Genomic DNA, 24,112 nt, shown 5'->3' with positions numbered 1-24,112 from the left:
AAGAAGTTTTATATATATATATATATATATATATATATATATATATATATATATATATTAGGATAAAATGTTCTGTAGAACTAACCAATACCCCGGAGCTCTTGAATCTAGCTGCATATGTATCAAAAGATGGCCTAGTCGGCCATCACTGGAAAGAGAGGCCCATTGGACACGCAAATTTTATATGCCCCAGTACAGGGGAACGCCAGGGCCAAAAAGGGGGAGTGGGTGGTTAGGGGAGTGGGGGTGGGTGGGTATGGGGGACTTTTGGTATAGCATTGGAAATGTAAATGAGCTAAATACCTAATAAAAAATGGAAAAGGAAAAAAAATGTTCTGTAGATATCTGTCAGGTCCATTTGTTTCATCACTTCTGATAGTTTCACTGTGTCCCTGTTTAGTTTCTGTTTCCATGATCTGTCCATTGCTGAAAGTGGTGTGTTGAAGTCTCCCACTATTATTGTGTGAGGTGCAATGTGTGCTTTGAGCTTTACTAAAGTGTCTTTAATGAATGTGGCTGCCCTTGCATTTAGAGCATAGATATTCAGAATTGAGAGTTCCTCTTGGAAGATTTTAACTTTGATGAGTATGAAGTGCCCCTCCTTGTCTTTTTTGATTACTTTGGGTTGGAAGTCGATTTTGTTAGATATTAGAATGGCTACTCCAGCTTGTTTCTTCACACCATTTGCTTGGAAAATTGTTTTCCAGCCTTTTACTCTGAGGTAGTGTCTGTCTTTTTCCCTGAGATGAGTTTCCTGTAGGCAGAAAAATGTTGGGTCTTGTTTGTGTAGCCAGTTTGTTAGTCTATAACTTTTTATTGGGGAGTTGAGTCCACTGATATTCAGAGATATTAAGGAAAAGTAATTGTTGCTTCCCGATATTTTTGTTGTTAAAGTTGGCATTCTGTTCTTATGGCTGTCTTATTTTAGGTGTGTTGAATGATTATCTTCTTGCTTTTTTTAGGTTGTGGTTTCCGTCCTTGTATTGCTTCTTTTCTGTTATTATCCTTTGAAGGGCTGGATTCGTGGAAAGATAATGTGTGAATTTGGTTTTGTCGTAGAATACTTTGGTTTCTCCATCTATGGTAATTGAGATTTTGGCTGGGTATAGTAGCCTGGGCTGGAATTTGTGTTCTCTTAGTGTCTGTATAAAATCTGTCCAGGCTCTTCTGGCTTTCATAGTCTCTGGTGAACAATGTGGTGTAATTCTGATAGGCTTGCCTTTATATGTTACTTGACCTTTTTCCCTTACTGCTTTTAGTATTCTATCTTTATTTAGTGCATTTGTTGTTCTGATTATTATGTGTCGGGAGGAATTTCTTTTCTGGTCCAGTCTATTTGGGGTTCTGTAGGCTTCTTGTATTTTCATGGGCATCTCTTTCTTTAGATCTGGGAAGTTTTCTTCTATAATTTTGTTGAAGATATTTGCTGGTCTTTTGAGTTGAAAATCTTCATTCGCATTCACTCCTACTATTCGTAGGTTTGGTCTTCTCATTGTGTCCTGGATTTCCTGGATGTTTTGAGTTAGGATCTTTTTGCATTTTCCATTGTCTTTGATTGTTGTGCCAATGTTCTCTATGGAATCTTCTGCACATGAGATTCTCTCTTCCATCTCTTGTATTCTGTTGGTGATGCTCGCATCTATGTTTCCAGATCTCTTTCCTAGGGTTTCTATCTCCAGCGTTGCCTCACTTTGGGTTTTCTTTATTGTGTCTACTTCCCTTTTTAAGTCTTGTATGGTTTTGTTCATTTCCATCACCTGTTTGGATGTGTTTTCCTGTTTTTCACTAAGGACATCTACCTGTTTGGTTGTGTTTTCCTGTTTTTCTTTAAAGACTTGTAACTCTTTAGCAGTGTTCTCCTGTATTTCTTTAAGTGAGTTATTAAAGTCCTTCTTGATGTCCTCTACCATCATCATGAGATATGCTTTTAAATCCAGGTCTAGCTTTTCGGGTGTGTTGAGGTGCCCTGGACTGGGCGAAGTGGGAGTGCTGGGTTCTGATGATGGTGAGTGGTCCTGGTTTCTGTTAGTAAGATTCTTATGTTTACCTTTTGCCATCTGGTAATCTCTGGCGTTAGTTGTTATAGTTGTCTCTGTTTAGACATTGTTCCTCTTGTGATTTTGTTACCCTCTATCAGCAGACCTGGGAGACTAGCTCTCTCCTCTGAGTTTCAGAGGTCAGAGCAGTCTCTGCAGGCAAGCTCTCCTCTTTCAGGGAAGGTGCACAGTTATCTGGCATTTGGACCTCCTCCTGTCCAAAGATGAAGGCCCAAAACAGGATCTATCTGAGAAGCTGTGTTGCTTTGGCCTGTCACAGAAGCCGTTTTGTCAGTGGTCCACACTTTCACCTGTGTAGACTACTTTCCGCGGAGTCCTCAAACCATGATGGCTCCTGAGGAACCTGAGGCAACGGCCTCCCAGGCTGGGTTGACGCCTGTCCTCTGGCCCCCAAGGTGGCTGGTTGTCTGAAGCCAAAAATGGTGTTGCCTCAGGAGCTCTGTGGCTCTCGCCTGTCCCAGAAGCTGCTAGCCTCTGTATTCCACACTCTCACCTGCAGACTGCCCGCTGCGGAGTCCTGGAACAAAGGTGGCTCCCTCAAAACCTGAGGCAGAAGCCTCCCAGGCTGGGCAGACAACTGTCCTCTGGCCCCGAAGGTGGCTGGTTGTCTCAGGGTGCTACTTTATTATGGATCCATCCTAAAATTTTCCCTGCCGACGTGTTATCGTATTATCCTGCCTCAGTTGCCCAATTGGCATTGCTGGGTTTACAGCAATGCATGCAGCATTTTGGAACCCCTCCTGATGAAATTATTGTACCATATGATAGTAGACAAGTTGAAGTGTTGTCTGCCACTGTAGATGACTGGGCAGTTTTAAGATGCAGTATTTTAGGCAAGATAGATAATCATCTTCCCAAAGATCCTATTTTACAGTTGTGTAAAGCTCACCCTGTAATTTTTCCTGTGATTACCTCTCGAGTACCATTGAAAGGGGCTCCTCTAATTTTTACAGATGGATCAAAGTCAGGATGTGGAGCCTATTTAGTTCAAGGCTCTGCACCTATAGTTTTACACTTCCCCCCTGCCTCACCGCAAGTTATAGAATTACAGATTGTAATTAAAGTTTTTGAATTATATTCTGAATCCTTTAATTTAATATCAGATAGTCAATATGTGGTTAATGCTCTTGCTATCTTGGAGGTGGTTGGTAGGGTGAATCTTAGGTCCAGCATTGGGGATTTATAAATTACAAAATTTGCTATTGCATAGATCCTCCCCCTTCTTTGTTCAGCAAATCCAAGCTCATACTGGGTTACCAGGTCCATTGGCTGAGGGTAATGACATAGTGGATAAGGCAGCACAAGCTGCTGTATTTCTGGCATATCCTGCCCTTGACCTTGCTTGTGATTTTCATTCTAAATTTCATGTAAATTCTAAAACATTAGCCTCTCGCTTTGGGATCACCTGAGCAGAGGCCAGGGAGATTGTCAAGACCTGTCAGACCTGCACTCCTTTATTACCTCAACTCTCCTTTGGAGTTAACCCATGAGGGTTACTCCCCCTACACATTTGGCAGATGGATACAACAGTTTGTTCATGTTTCAATTGATACTGCTCTGGAGTAATTTTGCTTCTTTGCCCACTGGAGAAAAGGCCCATCATGTCATAGCTCATTGCTTTGAAAAATGGGCGCTTGGGGTCAACCCAAAGAATTAAAACTGATAATGGTTCTGCTTATACTTCCAATACTTTTGTTAGCTTTTATAAGATGATGGGCGTTCATCTTGTACATGGTATTCCCTATAACCATGCTGGGCCCCATTTTGCAGAGGCATATGAGATTCTTTGCCTCCATGGACTGGATATCAATCCCAGAAGGCCACTTGGGCAGTGAAAAAGTATTTTACCTTTTCTCCATACATCATTACCACGCATAATTAAACGTTTGCAGGTTATAATTGGACATACCAAAGCCCAGCACAGTGAGGGGCTAATAATCCTTTTAATGTATGGTTGTTATGTGGGGTAAATGGAAGCTATACTGATTTGTCAGCTCTAAGTATACTGATGGCAGGGGCCTGGGGAAATGCTAGTTTTTATTGGAACAGGTCTGATTTGTTTGAAAATTCTGTGAGTGTTTTGGCTTCAAGAATCATAGTAATGATAATTGCTTTTATAGTATGTATTGGACTGCATCTGTATTTTCCTTGGCTGTGGTAACCCATATGCCTAGATTTGTACCCTGGCCAGCACAAGCTCCATCTGTGATGACACTGTTTAGACCTAAAAGAGATTTTGAGATTACCTCTGCCATAGTCACAGCAATATTGCACCTCAAGGAATGGGCTGGCATAGGAGGGCTGGCAACCATCTGCATTGCCACAGGAGTGCATTTGCCATATGCAAAACAAGGCATACCCGTGCACAGCCACTGTTGATTCAGGCTTTTGCAGCCCTAGATCTGGGACAATCTTCTCATGTGTGGCTTGGCATGCAAGAGAAGTAGTCAATAATGGGTAAGACTCCCTGGAAGTGTTACCAACTTAAGACTGGGACCAGACCACTGCTGTCTCTCCTCTGATGACGGGTAAGGAGCATTATCGCAGGGGGCAACCTAAGACAGGCATTCTCTCTGCCAAAATAATAAATAAGGGGGAGATGTGAGGAGCAGGTATGGCTGCCACCCCAAGATGGCGCCTGGGATGGCTGCCAGGTCTTATGACCTGCGCCTGACTTCCTCATTATCTCAGACTTAGCCACATCCCAGGCACCTGTACTGCACAGATGCCATGCCTTGTCAGTTTGCCTGAGGTGTCCTCACTTGCTGTGAACCAATGGACTGCCGTTAAGTGACTTGGGTGATGGGGAGGAGTCAGTAGGGTATTTAAGGCACGCCCAGGGCTGTTCAGGGAATGCCTGTTCCTTCATTGCAATGCTAAGTGTTCCTGAATAAACCTGCTTGAAAAAGGACAATGAGGTGTTGTGTCTTTCCTGCTGGTTGGGGTGGATGCGACACATGTCCATTCAAATCCAGTTGGGTCCAGCTTTCATGTATTTTCACAATTACATACTTATATACACACATGTATACATTCTCATAATGACATACTTACACACACATCCACAATTACATACGCAATTACAATTGCATATGGAGCAAGGGACCAAGCACTGGTGTAGAAAGAACTCACTCATTCTGAATGAAAAATGAGCTCCAATCTTTATGACATAGAAAAAGAAAAGGCTTCTACCCTTTTAATGCTAAATGAATTAAACCCATGTTTATAAGAAATTTGTACGATTTGTTTCTTTTAATAAGACTAAACCTGCCTTGTCCTTACCATGGGACCTGTTCTGTCTGTCTGCTTCTTCTGCTATCTGCAACATCTTCCTTTTTCCTCTTTCCCTCTGCATTCTGCACATTGCTCTCTTAGTATTTAATGTTACCTATAGTTTCTAAGTTGTTCCACCTTGCACTCTCTTTCTAATCTAAAAATTGTTCTGTCTAGAAACTTCTCAACTCAGTTCTTTTCACCTCCGTTCCTCTCACCCCTGTCCCCAGTTCTGACTTCGAATCTTTGTCCTGAGTCCTTAAACATCTTTTAGAATACATAATCACATGTTAAAATGTTCATCAAGCTGGGTGGTGGTGGCGCGTACTTTTAATCCCAGCACTTAGGAGGCAGAGGCAGGTGGATTTATGAGTTCAAGACCAACCTGGTCTACAGAGTGAGTTTCAGGACAGCCAAGGCTATACAGAGAATCTCTGTCTCAGGAAAAAATAATCATCAAAAGTTCACACAGAAAATAAAATCATCCTTCCGCTCGACTCGTGACTCGAGCCCCGGGCTACCTTGCCAGCAGAGTCTTGCCCAACACCCGCAAGGGTCCACACAGGACTCCCCACGGGACCCTAAGACCTCTGATGAGTGGAACACAGCGCCTACCCCAATCCAATCGCGCGGAACTCGAGACTGCGGTACATAGGGAAGCAGGCTACCCGGGCCTGATCTGGGGCACAAGTCCCTTCCGCTCGACTCGAGACTCGAGCCCCGGGCTACCTTGCCAGCAGAGTCTTGCCCAACACCCGCAAGGGCCCACACGGGACTCCCCACGGGACCCTAAGACCTCTGGTGAGTGGAACACAGCGCCTACCCCAATCCAATCGCGTGGAACTTGAGACTGCGGTACATAGGGAAGCAGGCTACCCAGGCCTGATCTGGGGCACAAGTCCCTTCCGCTCGACTCGAGCCCCGGCTACCTTGCCAGCTGAGTCGCCTGACACCCGCAAGGGCCCACACAGGATTCCACACGTGATCCTAAGACCTCTAGTGAGTGGAACACAACTTCTGCCAGGAGTCTGGTTCGAACACCAGATATCTGGGTACCTGCCTTGCAAGAAGAGAGCTTGCCTGCAGAGAATACTCTGCCCACTGAAACTAAGGAGAGTGCTACCCTCCAGGTCTGCTCATAGAGGCTAACAGAGTCACCTGAAGAACAAGCTCTTAACAGTGACAACTAAAACAGCTAGCTTCAGAGATTACCAGATGGCGAAAGGCAAACGTAAGAATCCTACTAACAGAAATCAAGAACACTCACCATCATCAGAACGCAGCACTCCCACCCCACCTAGTCCTGGGCACCCCAACACAACCGAAAATCTAGACCCAGATTTAAAAACATTTCTCATGATGATGATAGAGGACATCAAGAAGGACTTTCATAAGTCACTTAAAGATTTACAGGAGAGCACTGCTAAAGAGTTACAGGCTCTTAAAGAAAAGCAGGAAAACACAGCCAAACAGGTGATGGAAATGAACAAAACCATACTAGAACTAAAAGGGGAAGTAGACACAATAAAGAAAACCCAAAGCGAGGCAACGCTGGAGATAGAAACCCTAGGAAAGAGATCTGGAACCATAGATGCGAGCATCAGCAACAGAATACAAGAAATGGAAGAGAGAATCTCAGGTGCAGAAGATTCCATAGAGAACATCGACACAACAGTCAAAGAAAATACAAAATGCAAAAGGATCCTAACTCAAAACATCCAGGTAATCCAGGACACAATGAGAAGACCAAACCTACGGATAATAGGAATTGATGAGAATGAAGATTTTCAACTTAAAGGGCCAGCTAATATCTTCAACAAAATAATAGAAGAAAACTTCCCAAACATAAAAAAAGAGATGCCCATGATCATACAAGAAGCATACAGAACTCCAAATAGACTGGACCAGAAAAGAAATTCCTCCCGACACATAATAATCAGAACAACAAATGCACTAAATAAAGATAGAATATTAAAAGCAGTAAGGGAGAAAGGTCAAGTAACATATAAAGGAAGGCCTATCAGAATTACACCAGACTTTTCACCAGAGACTATGAAAGCCAGAAGAGCCTGGACAGATGTTATACAGACACTAAGAGAACACAAATGCCAGCCCAGGCTACTATACCCGGCCAAACTCTCAATTACCATAGATGGAGAAACCAAAGTATTCCACGACAAAACCAAGTTCACACAATATCTTTCCACGAATCCAGCCCTTCAAAGGATAATAACAGAAAAGAAGCAATACAAGGACGGAAATCACGCCCTAGAACAACCAAGAAAGTAATCATTCAACAAACCAAAAAGAAGACAGCCACAAGAACAGAATGCCAACTCTAACAACAAAAATAAAAGGGAGCAACAATTACTTTTCTTTAATATCTCTTAATATCAATGGACTCAATTCCCCAATAAAAAGACATAGACTAACAGACTGGCTACACAAACAGGACCCAACATTCTGCTGCTTACAGGAAACCCATCTCAGGGAAAAAGACAGACACTACCTCAGAGTGAAAGGCTGGAAAACAATTTTCCAAGCAAATGGACTGAAGAAACAAGCTGGAGTAGCCATTTTAATATCGGATAAAATCGACTTCCAACCCAAAGTTATCAAAAAAGACAAGGAGGGACACTTCATACTCATCAAAGTTAAAATCCTCCAAGAGGAACTCTCAATTCTGAATATCTACGCACCAAATGCAAGGGCAGCCACATTCATTAAAGAAACTTTAGTAAAGCTCAAAGCATACATTGCACCTCACACAATAATAGTGGGAGACTTCAACACACCACTTTCTTCAAAGGACAGATCGTGGAAACAGAAACTAAACAGGGACACAGTGAAACTAACAGAAGTTATGAAACAAATGGACCTGACAGATATCTACAGAACATTTTATCCTAAAACAAAAGGATATACCTTCTTCTCAGCACCTCACGGGACCTTCTCCAAAATTGACCATATAATTGGTCACAAAACAGGCCTCAATAGATACAAAAATATTGAAATTGTCCCATGTATCCTATCAGACCACCATGGCCTAAGACTGATCTTCAATAACAACATAAATAATGGAAAGCCAACATTCACGTGGAAACTGAATAACACTCTTCTCAATGATACCTTGGTCAAGGAAGGAATAAAGAAAGAAATTAAAGACTTTTTAGAGTTTAATGAAAATGAAGCCACAACGTACCCAAACCTATGTGACACAATGAAAGCATTTCTAAGAGGGAAACTCATAGCGCTGAGTGCCTCCAAGAAGAAACGGGAGACAGCACATACTAGCAGCTTGACAACACATCTAAAAGCCCTAGAAAAAACGGAAGCAAATTCACCCAAGAGGAGTAGACGGCAGGAAATAATCAAACTCAGGGGTGAAATCAACCAAGTGGAAACAAGAAGAACTATTCAAAGAATTAACCAAACGAGGAGTTGGTTCTTTGAGAAAATCAACAAGATAGATAAACCCTTAGCTAGACTCACTAAAGGGCACAGGGACAAAATCCTAATTAACAAAATCAGAAATGAAAAGGGAGACATAACAACAGATCCTGAAGAAATCCAAAACACCATCAGATCCTTCTACAAATGGCTATACTCAACAAAACTGGAAAACCTGGACAAAATGGACAAATTTCTGGACAGATACCAGGTACCAAAGTTGAATCAGGATCAAGTTGACCATCTAAACAGTCCCATATCACCTAAAGAAATAGAAGCAGTTATTAATAGTCTCCCAACCAAAAAAAGCCCAGGACCAGATGGGTTTAGTGCAGAGTTCTATCAGACCTTCAAAGAAGATCTAATTCCAATTCTGCACAAACTAGTTCACAAAATAGAAGTAGAAGGTACTCTACCCAACTCATTTTATGAAGCCACTATTACTCTGATACCTAAACCACAGAAAGATCCAACAAAGATAGAGAACTTCAGACCAATTTCTCTTATGAATATCGATGCAAAAATCCTCAATAAAATTCTCGCTAACCGAATCCAAGAACACATTAAAGCAATCATCCATCCTGACCAAGTAGGTTTTATTCCAGGGATGCAGGGATGGTTTAATATACGAAAATCCATCAATGTAATCCATTATATAAACAAACTCAAAGACAAAAACCACATGATCATCTCGTTAGATGCAGAAAAAGCATTTGACAAGATCCAACACCCATTCATGATAAAAGTTTTGGAAAGATCAGGAATTCAAGGCCCATACCTAAACATGATAAAAGCAATCTACAGCAAACCAGTAGCCAACATCAAAGTAAATGGAGAGAAGCTGGAAGCAATCCCACTAAAATCAGGGACTAGACAAGGCTGCCCACTTTCTCCCTACCTTTTCAACATAGTACTTGAAGTATTAGCCAGAGCAATTCGACAACAAAAGGAGATCAAGGGGATACAAATTGGAAAAGAGGAAGTCAAAATATCACTTTTTGCAGATGATATGATAGTATATATAAGTGACCCTAAAAATTCTACCAGAGAACTCCTAAACCTGATAAACAGCTTCGGTGAAGTAGCTGGATATAAAATAAACTCAAACAAGTCAATGGCCTTTCTCTATACAAAGAATAAACAGGCTGAGAAAGAAATTAGGGAAACAACACCCTTCTCAATAGTCACAAATAATATAAAATATCTTGGCGTGACTCTAACTAAGGAGGTGAAAGATCTGTATGATAAAAACTTCAAATCTCTGAAGAAAGAAATTAAAGAAGATCTCAGAAGATGGAAAGATCTCCCATGCTCATGGATTGGCAGGATCAACATTGTAAAAATGGCTATCTTGCCAAAAGCAATCTACAGATTCAATGCAATCCCCATCAAAATTCCAACTCAATTCTTCAACGAATTGGAAGGAGCAATTTGCAAATTTGTCTGGAATAACAAAAAACCTAGGATAGCAAAAAGTCTTCTCAAGGATTAAAGAACTTCTGGCGGAATCACCATGCCAGACCTAAAGCTTTACTACAGAGCAATTGTGATAAAAACTGCATGGTACTGGTATAGAGACAGACAAGTAGACCAATGGAATAGAATTGAAGATCCAGAAATGAACCCACACACCTATGGTCACTTGATCTTCGACAAGGGAGCTAAAACCATACAGTGGAAGAAAGACAGCATTTTCAACAATTGGTGCTGGCACAACTGGTTGTTATCGTGTAGAAGAATGCGAATCGATCCATACTTATCTCCTTGTACTAAGGTCAAATCTAAGTGGATCAAGGAACTTCACATAAAACCAGAGACACTGAAACTTATAGAGGAGAAAGTGGGGAAAAGCCTTGAAGATATGGGCACAGGGGAAAAATTCCTGAACAGAACAGCAATGGCTTGTGCTGTAAGATCGAGAATCGACAAATGGGACCTAATGAAACTCCAAAGTTTCTGCAAGGCAAAAGACACCGTCAATAAGACAAAAAGACCACCAACAGATTGGGAAAGGATCTTTACCTATCCTAAATCAGATAGGGGACTAATATCCAACATATATAAAGAACTCAAGAAGGTGGACTTCAGAAAATCAAATAACCCCATTAAAAAATGGGGCTCAGAACTGAACAAAGAATTCTCACCTGAGGAATACCGAATGGCAGAGAAGCACTTGAAAAAATGTTCAACATCCTTAATCATCAGGGAAATGCAAATCAAAACAACCCTGAGATTCCACCTCACACCAGTCAGAATGGCTAAGATCAAAAATTCAGGTGACAGCAGATGCTGGCGAGGATGTGGAGAAAGAGGAACACTCCTCCATTGTTGGTGGGAGTGCAAGCTTGTACAACCACTCTGGAAATCAGTCTGGCGGTTCCTCAGAAAACTGGACATAGTACTACCGGAGGATCCAGCAATACCTCTCCTGGGCATATATCCAGAAGATGCCCCAACAGGTAAGAAGGACACATGCTCCACTATGTTCATAGCAGCCTTATTTATAATAGCCAGAAGCTGGAAAGAACCTAGATGCCCCTCAACAGAGGAATGGATACAGAAAATGTGGTACATCTACACAATGGAGTACTACTCAGCTATTAAAAAGAATGAATTTATGAAATTCCTAGCCAAATGGATGGACCTGGAGGGCATCATCCTGAGTGAGGTAACACATTCACAAAGAAACTCACACAATATGTATTCACTGATAAGTGGATATTAGCCCCAAACCTAGGATACCCAAGATATAAGATATAATTTGCTAAACACATGAAACTCAAGGAGAATGAAGACTGAAGTGTGGACACTATGCCCCTCCTTAGATTTGGGAACAAAACACCCATGGAAGGAGTTACAGAGACGGAGTTTGGAGCTGAGATGAAAGGATGGACAATGTAGAGACTGCCATAGCCAGGGATCCACCCCATAATCAGCATCCAAACGCTGACACCATTGCATACACTAGCAAGATTTTATTGAAAGGACGCAGATGTAGCTGTCTCTTGTGAGACTATGCCGGGGCCCAGCAAACACAGAAGTGGATGCTCACAGTCAGCTATTGGATGGAACACAGGGCTCCCAATGGAGGAGCTAGAGAAAGTACCCAAGGAGCTAAAGGGATGTGCAACCCTATAGGTGGAACAAAATTATGAGCTAACCAGTACCCCGGAGCTCTTGACTCTAGCTGCATATATATCAAAAGATGGCCTAGTCGGCCATCACTGGAAAGAGAGGCCCATTGGACTTGCAAACTTTATATGCCCCAGTACAGGGGAATACCAGGGCCAAAAAGGGGGAGTGGGTGGGCAGGGGAGTGGGGGTGGGTGGATATGGGGGACTTTTGGTATAGCATTGGAAATGTAAATGAGTTAAATACCTAATAAAAAATGGAAAAAAAAAGAAAATAAAATCATAAACGGATATAGAAGTTTACAACAGAGAATGTTTACATGCATATCCATGAGTAGTAATTATCTACCTAAAGATCTATCACCTGTCTCAGATTCACAGGTTCACTGAAATTATAACTAAGTTATAAGAGAAATTTTGTATAGATAAACCCAGTCAATATTTTATCTTCTGTCCTAGAACCTACAATAAATCATTAGTTCCCTTTTAATGCCCTTTGGTTAATTGGTTTACAACCTCTTGGAATGTGTTCTGAGTAGGAGAAAGTCTGGTTACCATCTAAGAGAAATTAGCTGGTGACACTTGGGAGACTGGCAGAGTTTTCATCGCTGTTTTGACCATCAGAAAAGAACCTAATAGCAGTCCCATTAATAAAAGAGCCTAATAATCACTCATATAATTTTAGAAATTCTTATAGCATCATCATAAATACTTAACTCATCTATTTATCTATAATGCATCACTATAAGACAGTACATCTTCATGGATCTGCAGATATCTGCTCCAAAAGGGTGTGCTATTACTTAATGGTTATGATATATATTTAATAATAATAGGAAAAGCATATTAATGGCAGGAGTCTTTCTTAAAATGAATCCCTTACAGCCTTGTTTAATAAGAGTGCACCTGTCACAGATTATATTATATTCCAAAGCAGGCCATTTCAGGATCATCACCTGCTAGTTATTACCTTGTCCCATTATGGCTCCTGACAGTCATTGTTTTTACATTTTTAGTACAAGACTCTACATTGCATATAGCTCTTACTAATTTCTACCAGTTCATATGTAAATGGTGATGCATTTCTCAACAGAATCTACACTCATGACAACACATCTCTGTCATATAACAGTTTGGACTATGCTGTAAAGCTTAAGATCATTGTCTAGTTGGAAAGTTTCTGGTAAAGAACAAGTAAGTATCATTGTTTCTCTTTTACTACTAACTAGAGATGAGGTTGCCTCCCTGGAGGAGTTGTCTCTCCCAGAGCATACAGAAAACACTTTAGGACTATAGCACTTTTCAATCTACAAAATGGTACCTCGCCATCATGCCCTCTTAGGACTTGAAAACAGTCCTGTAACAATAAACTTTACCTAACTCCTATACATATGTGTGTCACAAAGAAGTAGAACTTAAGATCTATTATTTGTAATAAATGTAATTAATTAGTTAATTTACTTTACATCTCCGCACAGTTCCCCTCCCTTGTCTCATCTTTTCCCCATGCTCCCCTTCTCTTCAGAAAGCAAGAGCCATGAACATCAACTGGTCTTGGCATATTGAGTTACAGTAAGACAGGGCCATCTTCTACTGACACCAGACATACCACATCGGTTAGGGGAAAGGGATCTAAAGGAAGGCAGTGTACTCAGAGATAGCCCCTGCTCTAGCTTTAGGAGTCTCACATGAAGACCCAGATACAGAACTGTTGCTTATGTGCAGAGGGCCTAAGTCTGTGCCATGCATCCTCTCTAGTTAGCAGTTCAGTCTCTGTGAGCCCTATGGACCCAGGTCAGTTGATTTTGTTGGTTTTCTTGTGTTGTCCTTGACCCCTATGGTTCCTTCAATCGATTTTCTTCCTATTCCACGGTATTCCTAAAACTCTGCCTAATTTTTGGTTGTGGTTCTCTGCAACTGTTTCCCTCAATGATTGGGTGAATCCTTTCAGATGACAATTAAGCTAGAGCTATTATAATTTAGATACGTATTGTAAAGATAATCATTTTTAATAATGTTACATCCTCTCCATAGAAAATAATTCTATGATAACCACTTCTTTTGCAGAAAGCTAGTAGTCATCATATAGACTGAGGTTACTGAAGAGCAAACAATATCATTCTGGCGAATCTTAACCATGATCTCTGCAATTTTAAAGCTAAGCGCATCAAGGTGACTCTGTGCTGCTGGTGGTGTCAAAGGCAAAAGTGTTACCATTAAAAAAAAAACTAACTATTCAATATATTTATTTATTTATTTTATCTTGGAGGAGGACTTTACTCCTGAATAATGCTGGTCTTTTTATATTTTCTCTTATTAAAAAAAATGACTTGCACCACCTATGAGGATCAAAAATAGTGTTCACTGTTAGACATTATGTTAACCTTAAAAGTACACTTGGTTTTCAGCAAAGAACATAGATTTTTATCATCCTGCTGGGATCTACCAAGCGTCAAAGATGTGCAGAGACCCCATGATAGCATCCCTTAAAAGCAAAGGGCTTCACTTTGCATTCCAGATAGAGAAAATGAAGGGCAAAGTCTGCAAGTCATTAATTCTGCTTATAAGTGCAGTTCCCGAGACATCCCTATGTTAAGTTGAACAGTACTTTTGGCAATGTAAAGTAAAAGAAACATAACCTTGTAAAAGGCAGGGAAGGCAGAAGAGCAAATCATTAAATATAAATAGGCTACTTTGAAACAGCTGAGAAAGAGGAAAGCAAAGTCTCCATGATTTGTCCTACTTCCAAAGAAAGTGAGAATCACAACTGAGAAGAGCAGCAGCAAAGCTTTTGTTCTCTCTAAATAAAATTGCATTTTAAAGAAGGAATGCATCATACGTCCATAGTTGATACATTCTGAATGGTAAATGGAATTTGTTATTGGTTATTTCTTTGCTACACACAGACTCCCATTCATTCCCACATGTGTAAGTACCCACTTATTTTATTATATAATAATTGATTCACTGAATAAAAGGCTTAGAAAATTGAGGTGATTTTTGCAGTGAGAGTCAAGACAATGAATTAGAAAATCTTCGGGGAACTGCATATTTTCACTCACATGTAAGCAGAACTATTAAAAGCCATTGAAACAGTTTAAAGTTTGAAAATTTACCTCTGGTATGTGACAGGTCGATACATTGAATATGAAATGTTCATACTTCTGGAATAAGAATGGCTACAGACATCGATTAGAGAATTTTCCGTTCATAACTCTATGTTTTATGTCTTTGAAACCGCCAAGCCAGACAAATATTATGATAGATATATGTAGGTAACTTATCATCATTATCAATGTAGCAACTTAAGTGGCCAAATATTCTTTTTTGGAGATCTTTATTTCATGATGATGTAGCAATTATATTCTCTGCAAAGGAATAACAATTCCTAGCCACCTCCATTGCAAACATTTATCTACAGTTTTATATCCTACTTTGGATATTTGGCATTTTTCTTTTGTGTTATATATTATCAGATCCAGGAAGCAAAAATAAAACTTCATAGATGAAGAGAAAACAGTATATTTTTCCATGATGTTTATCCTTTTTCCAATTCAAATCATAAAATTCTGTGACATTCAGAGAAATATTTAAATGTAAGTGGCTGATATCATCAGGTGCTTGATAATATAAAAAAACTAAGCAAAAGAAAAAAAACAAAAAAAGATGCCCTGTAACTTAGAGATCTGGTCAACTGGTGTGGGGTTACCATCTACATAAAAAACAACAACAAAAAACAAACAAACAAACAAAAAAACATGGACAATTATGTGACTAGAAGAAAGGATTAAGAACATAATTCCATGCTCAGACTCTTTTATGTTAGTTGACACAAACTATGTTGAGGTAATAGAAAGTCACTTATAAAAACATACATTGCTGGGAGAGCATGAAATGTACTCGTTTTCACTGTTCTTGTGATTGTGTATATGCAGCTGTTCGATGAATCACTTTCACTGTTTCTTATTCCTGCTCATTTGTTGCTCCTTGTCTATTGCAAACTGCATAGAACACTTTTTATTACAGCCAATCAGTGGACTATCAATTGCCAGCCTTCTGTTGTCTATCAATTGCCAGCCTTCTGTTGTTCAGGTAGAATGAGGTTTCTAATTTCTTCTCTGTGTTTACTCCCTGGTGTGATTACAGGAAGTGAATTCGGGCCCATGAAATCAGTTACTTACTGTGTTTCTTTCTGGTTTTTTTTTTTCCTCATCTATTACTATGTATTCTTTATATTATTCATGACAGTGCTTCCTTATAAATGATATTTTGCGGCAATTTCTCCCTCAAACTTTTCTATAAAGAAATTGATGAAATACTTAATGCAACAGAAAAATCAAGGATAGATAGGAAAACACAGAAAATGTAAGACTAAAGGGTATTTAAGAAGCTGGCTATGACAAGCACAGAAAACAGAAGTTATTCCCCTGAAGCCTGTGAGTTTACTATTTGGACACCTGGGAAATTGAACATTTAGAAATACCAAATGAGAAAGAGCCAGATCATGAATGGTGGTACACTTCAGCAACCTCAACACTTGGAGGTGGAGACCAGAAGCCCACAAGTAAGTGCTCAACCTGGGCTGTAGAGCAAAACAACCAATCAGAAGTAAATGAGAGAGAGAGAACACACACACACACACACACACACACACACACACACACACACACACATACACACAAACACATACACACACACACACACACATACACACACACATACACACAAACACATACATACACACACACATACACACACATACACACACATACACACACATACACACACATACACACACACATACACACACATACACACACACATACACACACATATACACACACACACATATATACACACACACATACACACACATACACACACATACACACACATACACACACATACACACACACATACACACACATATACACACACATACACACACACATACACACACACACACACACACACACACATACACACACACACACATACACACACACACACACACACACACACACACACACAAGAGAAACAGAGAGAGAGAGAGAAAACATTAGAGAACCTGAAACTAAACTGGACTGTTAAATTGATTGTCATGAGAAGTCACAAAAATCAAGATAAAATAATGCATCAGGATGCTGCCGTGATCTAGAAAGTCAAAATCTGTAGAGTGGTTAAATAAAATGAATCCTGAGAACTGATCCTCAGAGAGCATTCCAGAACAAAGCAGAGGTGTTGCCACCTTACATAATTATATCAAAAGCATCACCCTGAATATTTCATTTTGTAAAAAGTATTGAATGTTTTGGACATTTCAATAGAACAAAGAGCCCGTGGCTCTGAGCAACTAGAGCAGAAAACACTGGAAAAAGAAGGTAGTAAGAAATTTTGAAAAATCACTTTGGAGCGCAGGCTAACATATAAAATTTAAACTATATTTTAAAATGTACTGAAATTTTAGAGAACCTAGATTTTATCCATGCAGGTAAGGAAATGAACTTGATGTATATATGAAAAAAGACAGATGAGTAAACAATAATGATTAAAACACAAAATTAAATACATGAAATATCACCTATAAAATGACATGATTCTAACATATAGTATTACTGTTTTAAATGTGAGACACATATATTTGATAAGAGCTGCCTGAAACTATACTGATATTTGAATTTCTCTGTAAAAGTAGTTAACTTCAAAACTCAGACAAATTAGAAGAGGTCTTAAAGTGAGCGACAACATCGTTAGTGGAATTAGTGATGCAGAGGCAATGAACAGCCTGGGACAAAGGAACTGAACACCAGGCTTCAGCAGAGACTTAAAATAACTGTGTTCCTGAAGTCAGGCAGAGATGAAAAGAAGCCACCAAACACTCATGTGAAATACATACTAGCATGCACAGTCCTTCCTATGACTTCTTTTATTGAAATTTACTGGTAGGTGTGATATGTGACATGAAGCTCCCATTTCCTTTTATCCTGTGTTCATTGCCTGTGGATACTCTTCATGTTTAGGAACTACATAGATGTACTTTATCCTTCAGTGAGGACTGAACTCGGAACCATAATCCATAGCACAAAGGGATAGATGTTTCAAATATTCCTTTAATGGCATAGATAACAACTTGTCAAAATTATGTTTCTTTAAAATGTGTGATGTATTTATTCTACATGGGGGGTATAATGTTAAATAAACAAGCGGATTCACATACTGTACATTGATGTTTCATTCAGCATAACACATATACCACAGAGGCCTTTCTAAGTTGAACTACCTAGTGATGCTGTATCAGTTTCTATAAGCACACTCTTTATTATGTGCATGATTATGATATCAGATATCGAAATATTCCTAGCATGTATCACCATCATTACATATATAATATTATGTACAAATGTTTACTGGATGCACAGAATTTCACTGAACTCTCTGTTTCTGAAAATTTGTTGTATTCATAAATGATTTGCACTGGCATATAATGTTTCAGGGTACATTTAATTTTTATTTTTAATTTTCCTCAAAATATAAATTAATAAAATATATTGCTCTGTGTCAGGGGTTTCCATTAGTTTTCTAGGTAATAAAAATTATATTTTAGAATTTACAATTCAAAGAGTTTCAAATAAGCAATATGTTAACTAGGTATTTTCATTATTTTTGATGGCATACTTGATTATTTTCCATGAAAAAAATTACATTGATAGATTGGATGTCAGTAATTTCTTCATGAACTGTTGATAAACATTTCAATGAAAAAGAAATATTGAGGCAAATAATGGTACTTAAGTCATATAAATTTAAGAAATAGGGTAAAAAAAACACGTTTTATTTATTTATTTTTTTATTATTAGGTATTTTCCTCATTTACATTTCCAATGCTATCCCAAAAGTCCCCCGTACCCACCCCCACAATCCCCTACCCACCCACTCCCCCTTTGGGCCCTGGCATTCCCCTTTACTGGGGCATATAAAGTTTGCAAGTCCAATGGGCCTCTCTTTGCAGTGATGGCCAACTAGGCCATCTTTTGATACATATGCAGCTAGAGACAAGAGCTCCGGGGTACTTGTTAGTTCATATTGTTGTTCCATCTATACGGTTGCAGTTCCCTTTAGCTCCTTGGGTACTTTCTCTAGCTCCTCCATTGGGGGCCGTGTGACCCATCCAATAGCTGACTGTGATCATCCACTTCTGTGTTTGCTAGGCCCCGGCATAGTCTCACAAGAGACAGCTATATCTGAATCACAAAGGAACTCACACAATATGTACTCACTGATAAGTGGATATTATCCCAGAAACTTAGGATACCCAAGATATAAGATACAATTTGCTAAACGCATGAAACTCAAGAAGAACGAAGACCAAAGTGTGGACACTTTGCCCCTTCTTAGAAATGGGAACAAAACACCCATGGAAGGAGTTACAGAGACAAAAGTTGGAGCTGTGACAAAATGATGGACCATCTAGTGATTGGCATATCCAGGAATCCATCCCATAATCAGCTTCCAAACGTTGACACCATTGCATACACTAGCAAGATTTTGCTGAAAGGACGTTTTATTTTTTTAATTAATCATTTTATTCTTTTACATTTCAAATGATATCCCCCTTTCTGGTTACCCCTCCACAACCACCCCATCCCATCCCTCGCCCTCCCCCGGCTCTATGAGGGTGCTTCTCCACACACTCACCCACTCCCTTCTCACTGCTGTAGCATCCCCTTACTCTGGATCATCAAACCTACGAGGACCAAGGTTTTCCCCTCCCATTGATGTCAGATAATTCCATCCTTTGCTGTATATGTATTTGGAGCCATGGATCCCTTCATGTATACTCTTTGGTTGGTTGTTTAGTCTCTGAGAGCTCTGGGTGGTCCAGTTAGTTGATACTGTTCTTACTATGGGATTACAATCCACTTCAAGCTCCTTCAGTCCTTCCCCTAGGTCTTCTACTAGGTTACCCGGGCTCAATTTGATGGTTGACTGTGAGTATCTACATCTGTATTGGTCAGGTGCTGGTAGAACCCCTCAGGGAACAGCCATACCAGCTTCCTAACAGCAAGCACTTCTTGGCATCAGCAATAGTGTCAGGGTTTGGAGTCTGCAGATGGGATGGATCCATTGGTGGGGCAATCTCTGGATGGACTTTCATTCAGTCTGCTTCATTTCTGTTTCTGTCTTTCCTTTGGACGGGAACATTTTTGGGTTAACAATTTTGAAATGGGCAGGTGATGCCATCCCTCAGCTGATGGCCATGCTTATCTACTGGAGGTGGTCTCTAGAGTTTCTATCTCCCCTTCGCTGTTTATTTTGGCTAAAGTCATCATAGTTGGGTTTTGGGAGACTCTCAATTTCCTGGAGTCTGGGACTTTTAGTGGTTACACCCAGTTCCCCATTCCCCATTGCTACATATTTCTGTTAGATTTCCTGACCATCTGTACTTCTATCCTGTCTCTTCTAATACCTGTTCCTGCCCCCCCCTTTTCCCTCCCCATCCTCTTTTCCTCCCAGGTACTTCCCTCCCTCTTAATTCCTGTGATTATGTTGTCCCCTGTTCTATGTAGGATTGAAGCATTTACACTTTGATATTCCTTCGTCTTAAACTCCAAATGGTTTGTGGGTTGTATGGTGGGTATTCTAAGCTTTTGGGCTAATATCCACTTATCAGTCAGTAAATACCATGTGTGTTCTTTTGTTTCTGGGTTATCATACTCAGGATGATATTTTCTAGTTCCATTCATTTGCCTGAGAATTTTATGAAGTCAATGTTTTAAATATTTGAGTAGTACTCCATTATGTAAATATACACCATTTTCTGTATCCATTCTTCTGTTGAGGGACATCTGGATTGTTTCCAGCTTCAGGCTATTATAGATAAGGCTGCTATGAACATAGTAGGTCCTTGTTATATGTTGGACTATCTTTTGGGTATATGCCAAGTAATGGTATTGCTGGGTCTTCAGGTAGTAATTTTCCAATTTTCTGAGGAACTGCCAGACTGATTTTCAAAGTGTTTTTTTTTTCCTTCTCCTTTTTTTTTCCAGTTCACATCCTGCCAAGAATGGAGGAGTGTTCCTCTTTCTCCACATCATTGCCAGCATCTGCTGTCACCAGCGTTTTTGATCCTAGCCATTGTGACTGGTATGAGGTGGAATCTCATGGTCATTTGATTTGCATTTCCTGATGACTATGGGTGTTAAACATTTCTCTGACATTAGAGTTTCTTCAGTTGAGAATTCTGTTTAGCTATGTACCTCATTTTTAATAGGATTACTTGGTTTTCTGAAGTCTAACTTCTCTAGTTCTTTGTATATTTTGATATTAGCTCTCTATTGGATATAGGGTTGGTAAAAATCTTTTCCTGATCTGTTGGTTGCCATTTTGCTCTATTGACAGACTCCCTTGCCTTACAGAAGCCATTTTTAGTTTTATGAGGTCCCATTTTTTCAATTCTTGATCTCAGAGTATTACACTATTCAAATCGTTTTTAATAGGTTCCAAGACTGTTGGTAGTGTCACATGCAATTAATCCCAGAACTCAAGAGAAGGCACATGAATTTCTGTGAACTTGAGACGAGCTTTGAAGATACAGTGGTAGCTATAGGACAGTCAAGGCTACACAAACAAATGTGATCTTCAAAAAATAAAACAAAATAAAATAACAACAATAAAGCAAAAAACAAAACAAAACAAAAACAAAAACAAAACAAAAACAACAACAACAAAAAAAACACCACTGTCACTAGCAACCTAGTTCTATTTAATTCATTTCAAATGCTTTAGAATGCTAACTCTAAAACTAATGCCTTTTAGTACAGTTGCAGTTTTAAATGACTAACTGATTTTTGTCTTTGAATATTTTATACACCAGAAATTAAATAATTATGTGTATACAAGGAATAACTAACCATTTCTTTTATCACAAGTACTTACAAACCATTAGTCTATTCTTTATATTTAGGAAGCTACATTTTAGATATATCACCAAAAAACATGTTCACAATACCTGGATTCTGACACAAGTGACTTTGTGAGGTCTTTCCAAGTTGTAACATATATTGACACCTAATTATTAATACCAAGTGCTACTATATCATAAAGGTATAAAAACTCAGCTACCTTTTAATCATCAATTTATGAAACTGACTTGGTCTTTATTTTAGTGTGTAGACAAGTGCACTTGTGGAGAATGTGAGTATGTGTATGCACATGTGTTTCTGGGATCTAGGAAACATGACCAGAATACCTTGTGTGAAGAAAAGTAAAATGCAAATGAGAAAGATGCACAATTATTTAAAACATGTTTAAACATTCTATTACCAAAGATCCATTAAACTTGTAATGTCTATTTAGAAAATAGATATTTTCTATTGTTATATACATGTCTGTGCACCTGTGTGTTTTGCAGATGGGTAGATGTGTGCAAATGGAACCAAAGACTGACTCTAGGTTTTTCCAGCTATTGTTCTCTCATTTATTGCTCAAGACAAGATGCTCAATGAATTTAGAACTCATCTGTTGTCTTGAGTAGATCGCCACATAACATAACTGTGATGTTCTACCCATCTCAGGCATCCAGTTCTAGAGTTATAGATGTGTGTGACAATGCCTTGCTTTTTAGTTTATGAGAGTATGACAGGGACTTAAATTTTAGTCCATATGCTTATATGGCAGACACCTAATCAATTCAGCTATTACCTGAACCTCAGATATTTTTAAATATTACATTGACAGAATGGATGTGACTATAATATTATTCAATTTAAAACACTGTTGACTTGTTTATGTGTGTGTGTGTGTGTGTGTGTGTGGTGTGTGTGTGTGTGTGTGTGTGTGTGTGTGTATATGTGTGTGTAGATTCACATGTGTGTGTGCACTTTCACCTGTATGAAGTACCAACTGGTACCAACTTGGTCTTGGGTGCATCATTTGAAAACTCTATTTTCTGCAATTGAGTCTCACATTCAACCTTGAGTTACTAACTGTAGGTATTTTTATTAGATAGCTTTTCAAGGCTTCTTAGTCTTGGTCTCACAAGTACTGTGTGACTCTTCCAGGGCTTCTGAACTCAAGGTTTGTACTGGAATAGCAAGCATTTTATCTACCATTTTATCTACCAAGTCATCTTTTTTTTTTTCATTCAGAAACTTTATTGTTTCTTTTTGATTAGGCCTTTGCAGACAATAATAACATGACCATATCAATAATTATTAATAGCAAAGACATTTACAACTGCAGAATTGAGACTTGACTGTCTTTATTAAAACTGTGAAGAAGAAAACACAACAAAAACACCATAGTAATTCTACTTAAAACATAATGATTAAATGCTTTTTGTTTTGTTTTGTTTTGTTTTCCTTTGTTTGTTTGTTTGTTTGTTTGTTTGTTTCAAGACAGAATTTCTTTGTATAGCCCTGGCTATCCTGGAACTCACTTTGTAGACCAGGCTGGCCTTAAACTCAGAAATCCACCTGCTTCTGCCTCCCAAGTGCTGGGATTAAAGGCGTGTGCCACCACCACCCGGCTATGATTACATGTTTATCTGTTCATTTACAAGTGTTCAGCAAAGATGAAATTAATCTTCTTAATCACAAATCTGTTATTGATTTTGTTTATGTTTTAATAGAACTCTCTTTCCTTCCAAGCTATGGAAATATTAGCCTAAATCTTCTGTCAATCTAATAAATTTATTTCTAGATTTTGGGGGTAATGTGTATGGACTTTTCCTCTGTTATATTTATTAATAGGACTTAATTTTCTAATGTAGAGTTTAACATAATGTTTAACTGCTGGATATTCTGCCATCCTATTCCATTCCAGCCAGGCAATTAATCAATACATGGGGATGAAAGGAAGGCATTCCTATAATTTCAAAGGGTGCTCAAGCTTCCCTTTGTTTCTTTCTTCTTGATTTCTTTTTTCATATAAACAAACCCAAGCGAGCACCGAAAAGAAGAAATATAATTTCTTTAACACTTTCTCATATCCTAGAAAATTCTGTGGACACAATGGTACTACGTTTCAGTTTCTTTAAACATAATTCCACACAAATTACAGTCATCCACATAATGAGCACTTTTGGATACAATATCTGTGAAGTCTGTCAGGTTGATTTTTAGAAAGCTTTGTTACTCCTTTCAGACCCTGCCATTACTGCCCATCAGGTAACCTTTAGATATTTCTTTTACTCACCTTCT

The sequence above is a fragment of the Mus musculus genome, chromosome 14, assembly GCF_000001635.26.
Source record: "Mus musculus strain C57BL/6J chromosome 14, GRCm38.p6 C57BL/6J".
Classification (NCBI taxonomy): Eukaryota; Metazoa; Chordata; class Mammalia; order Rodentia; family Muridae; genus Mus; species Mus musculus.
Note: the sequence above shows the minus strand (reverse complement) of the source record.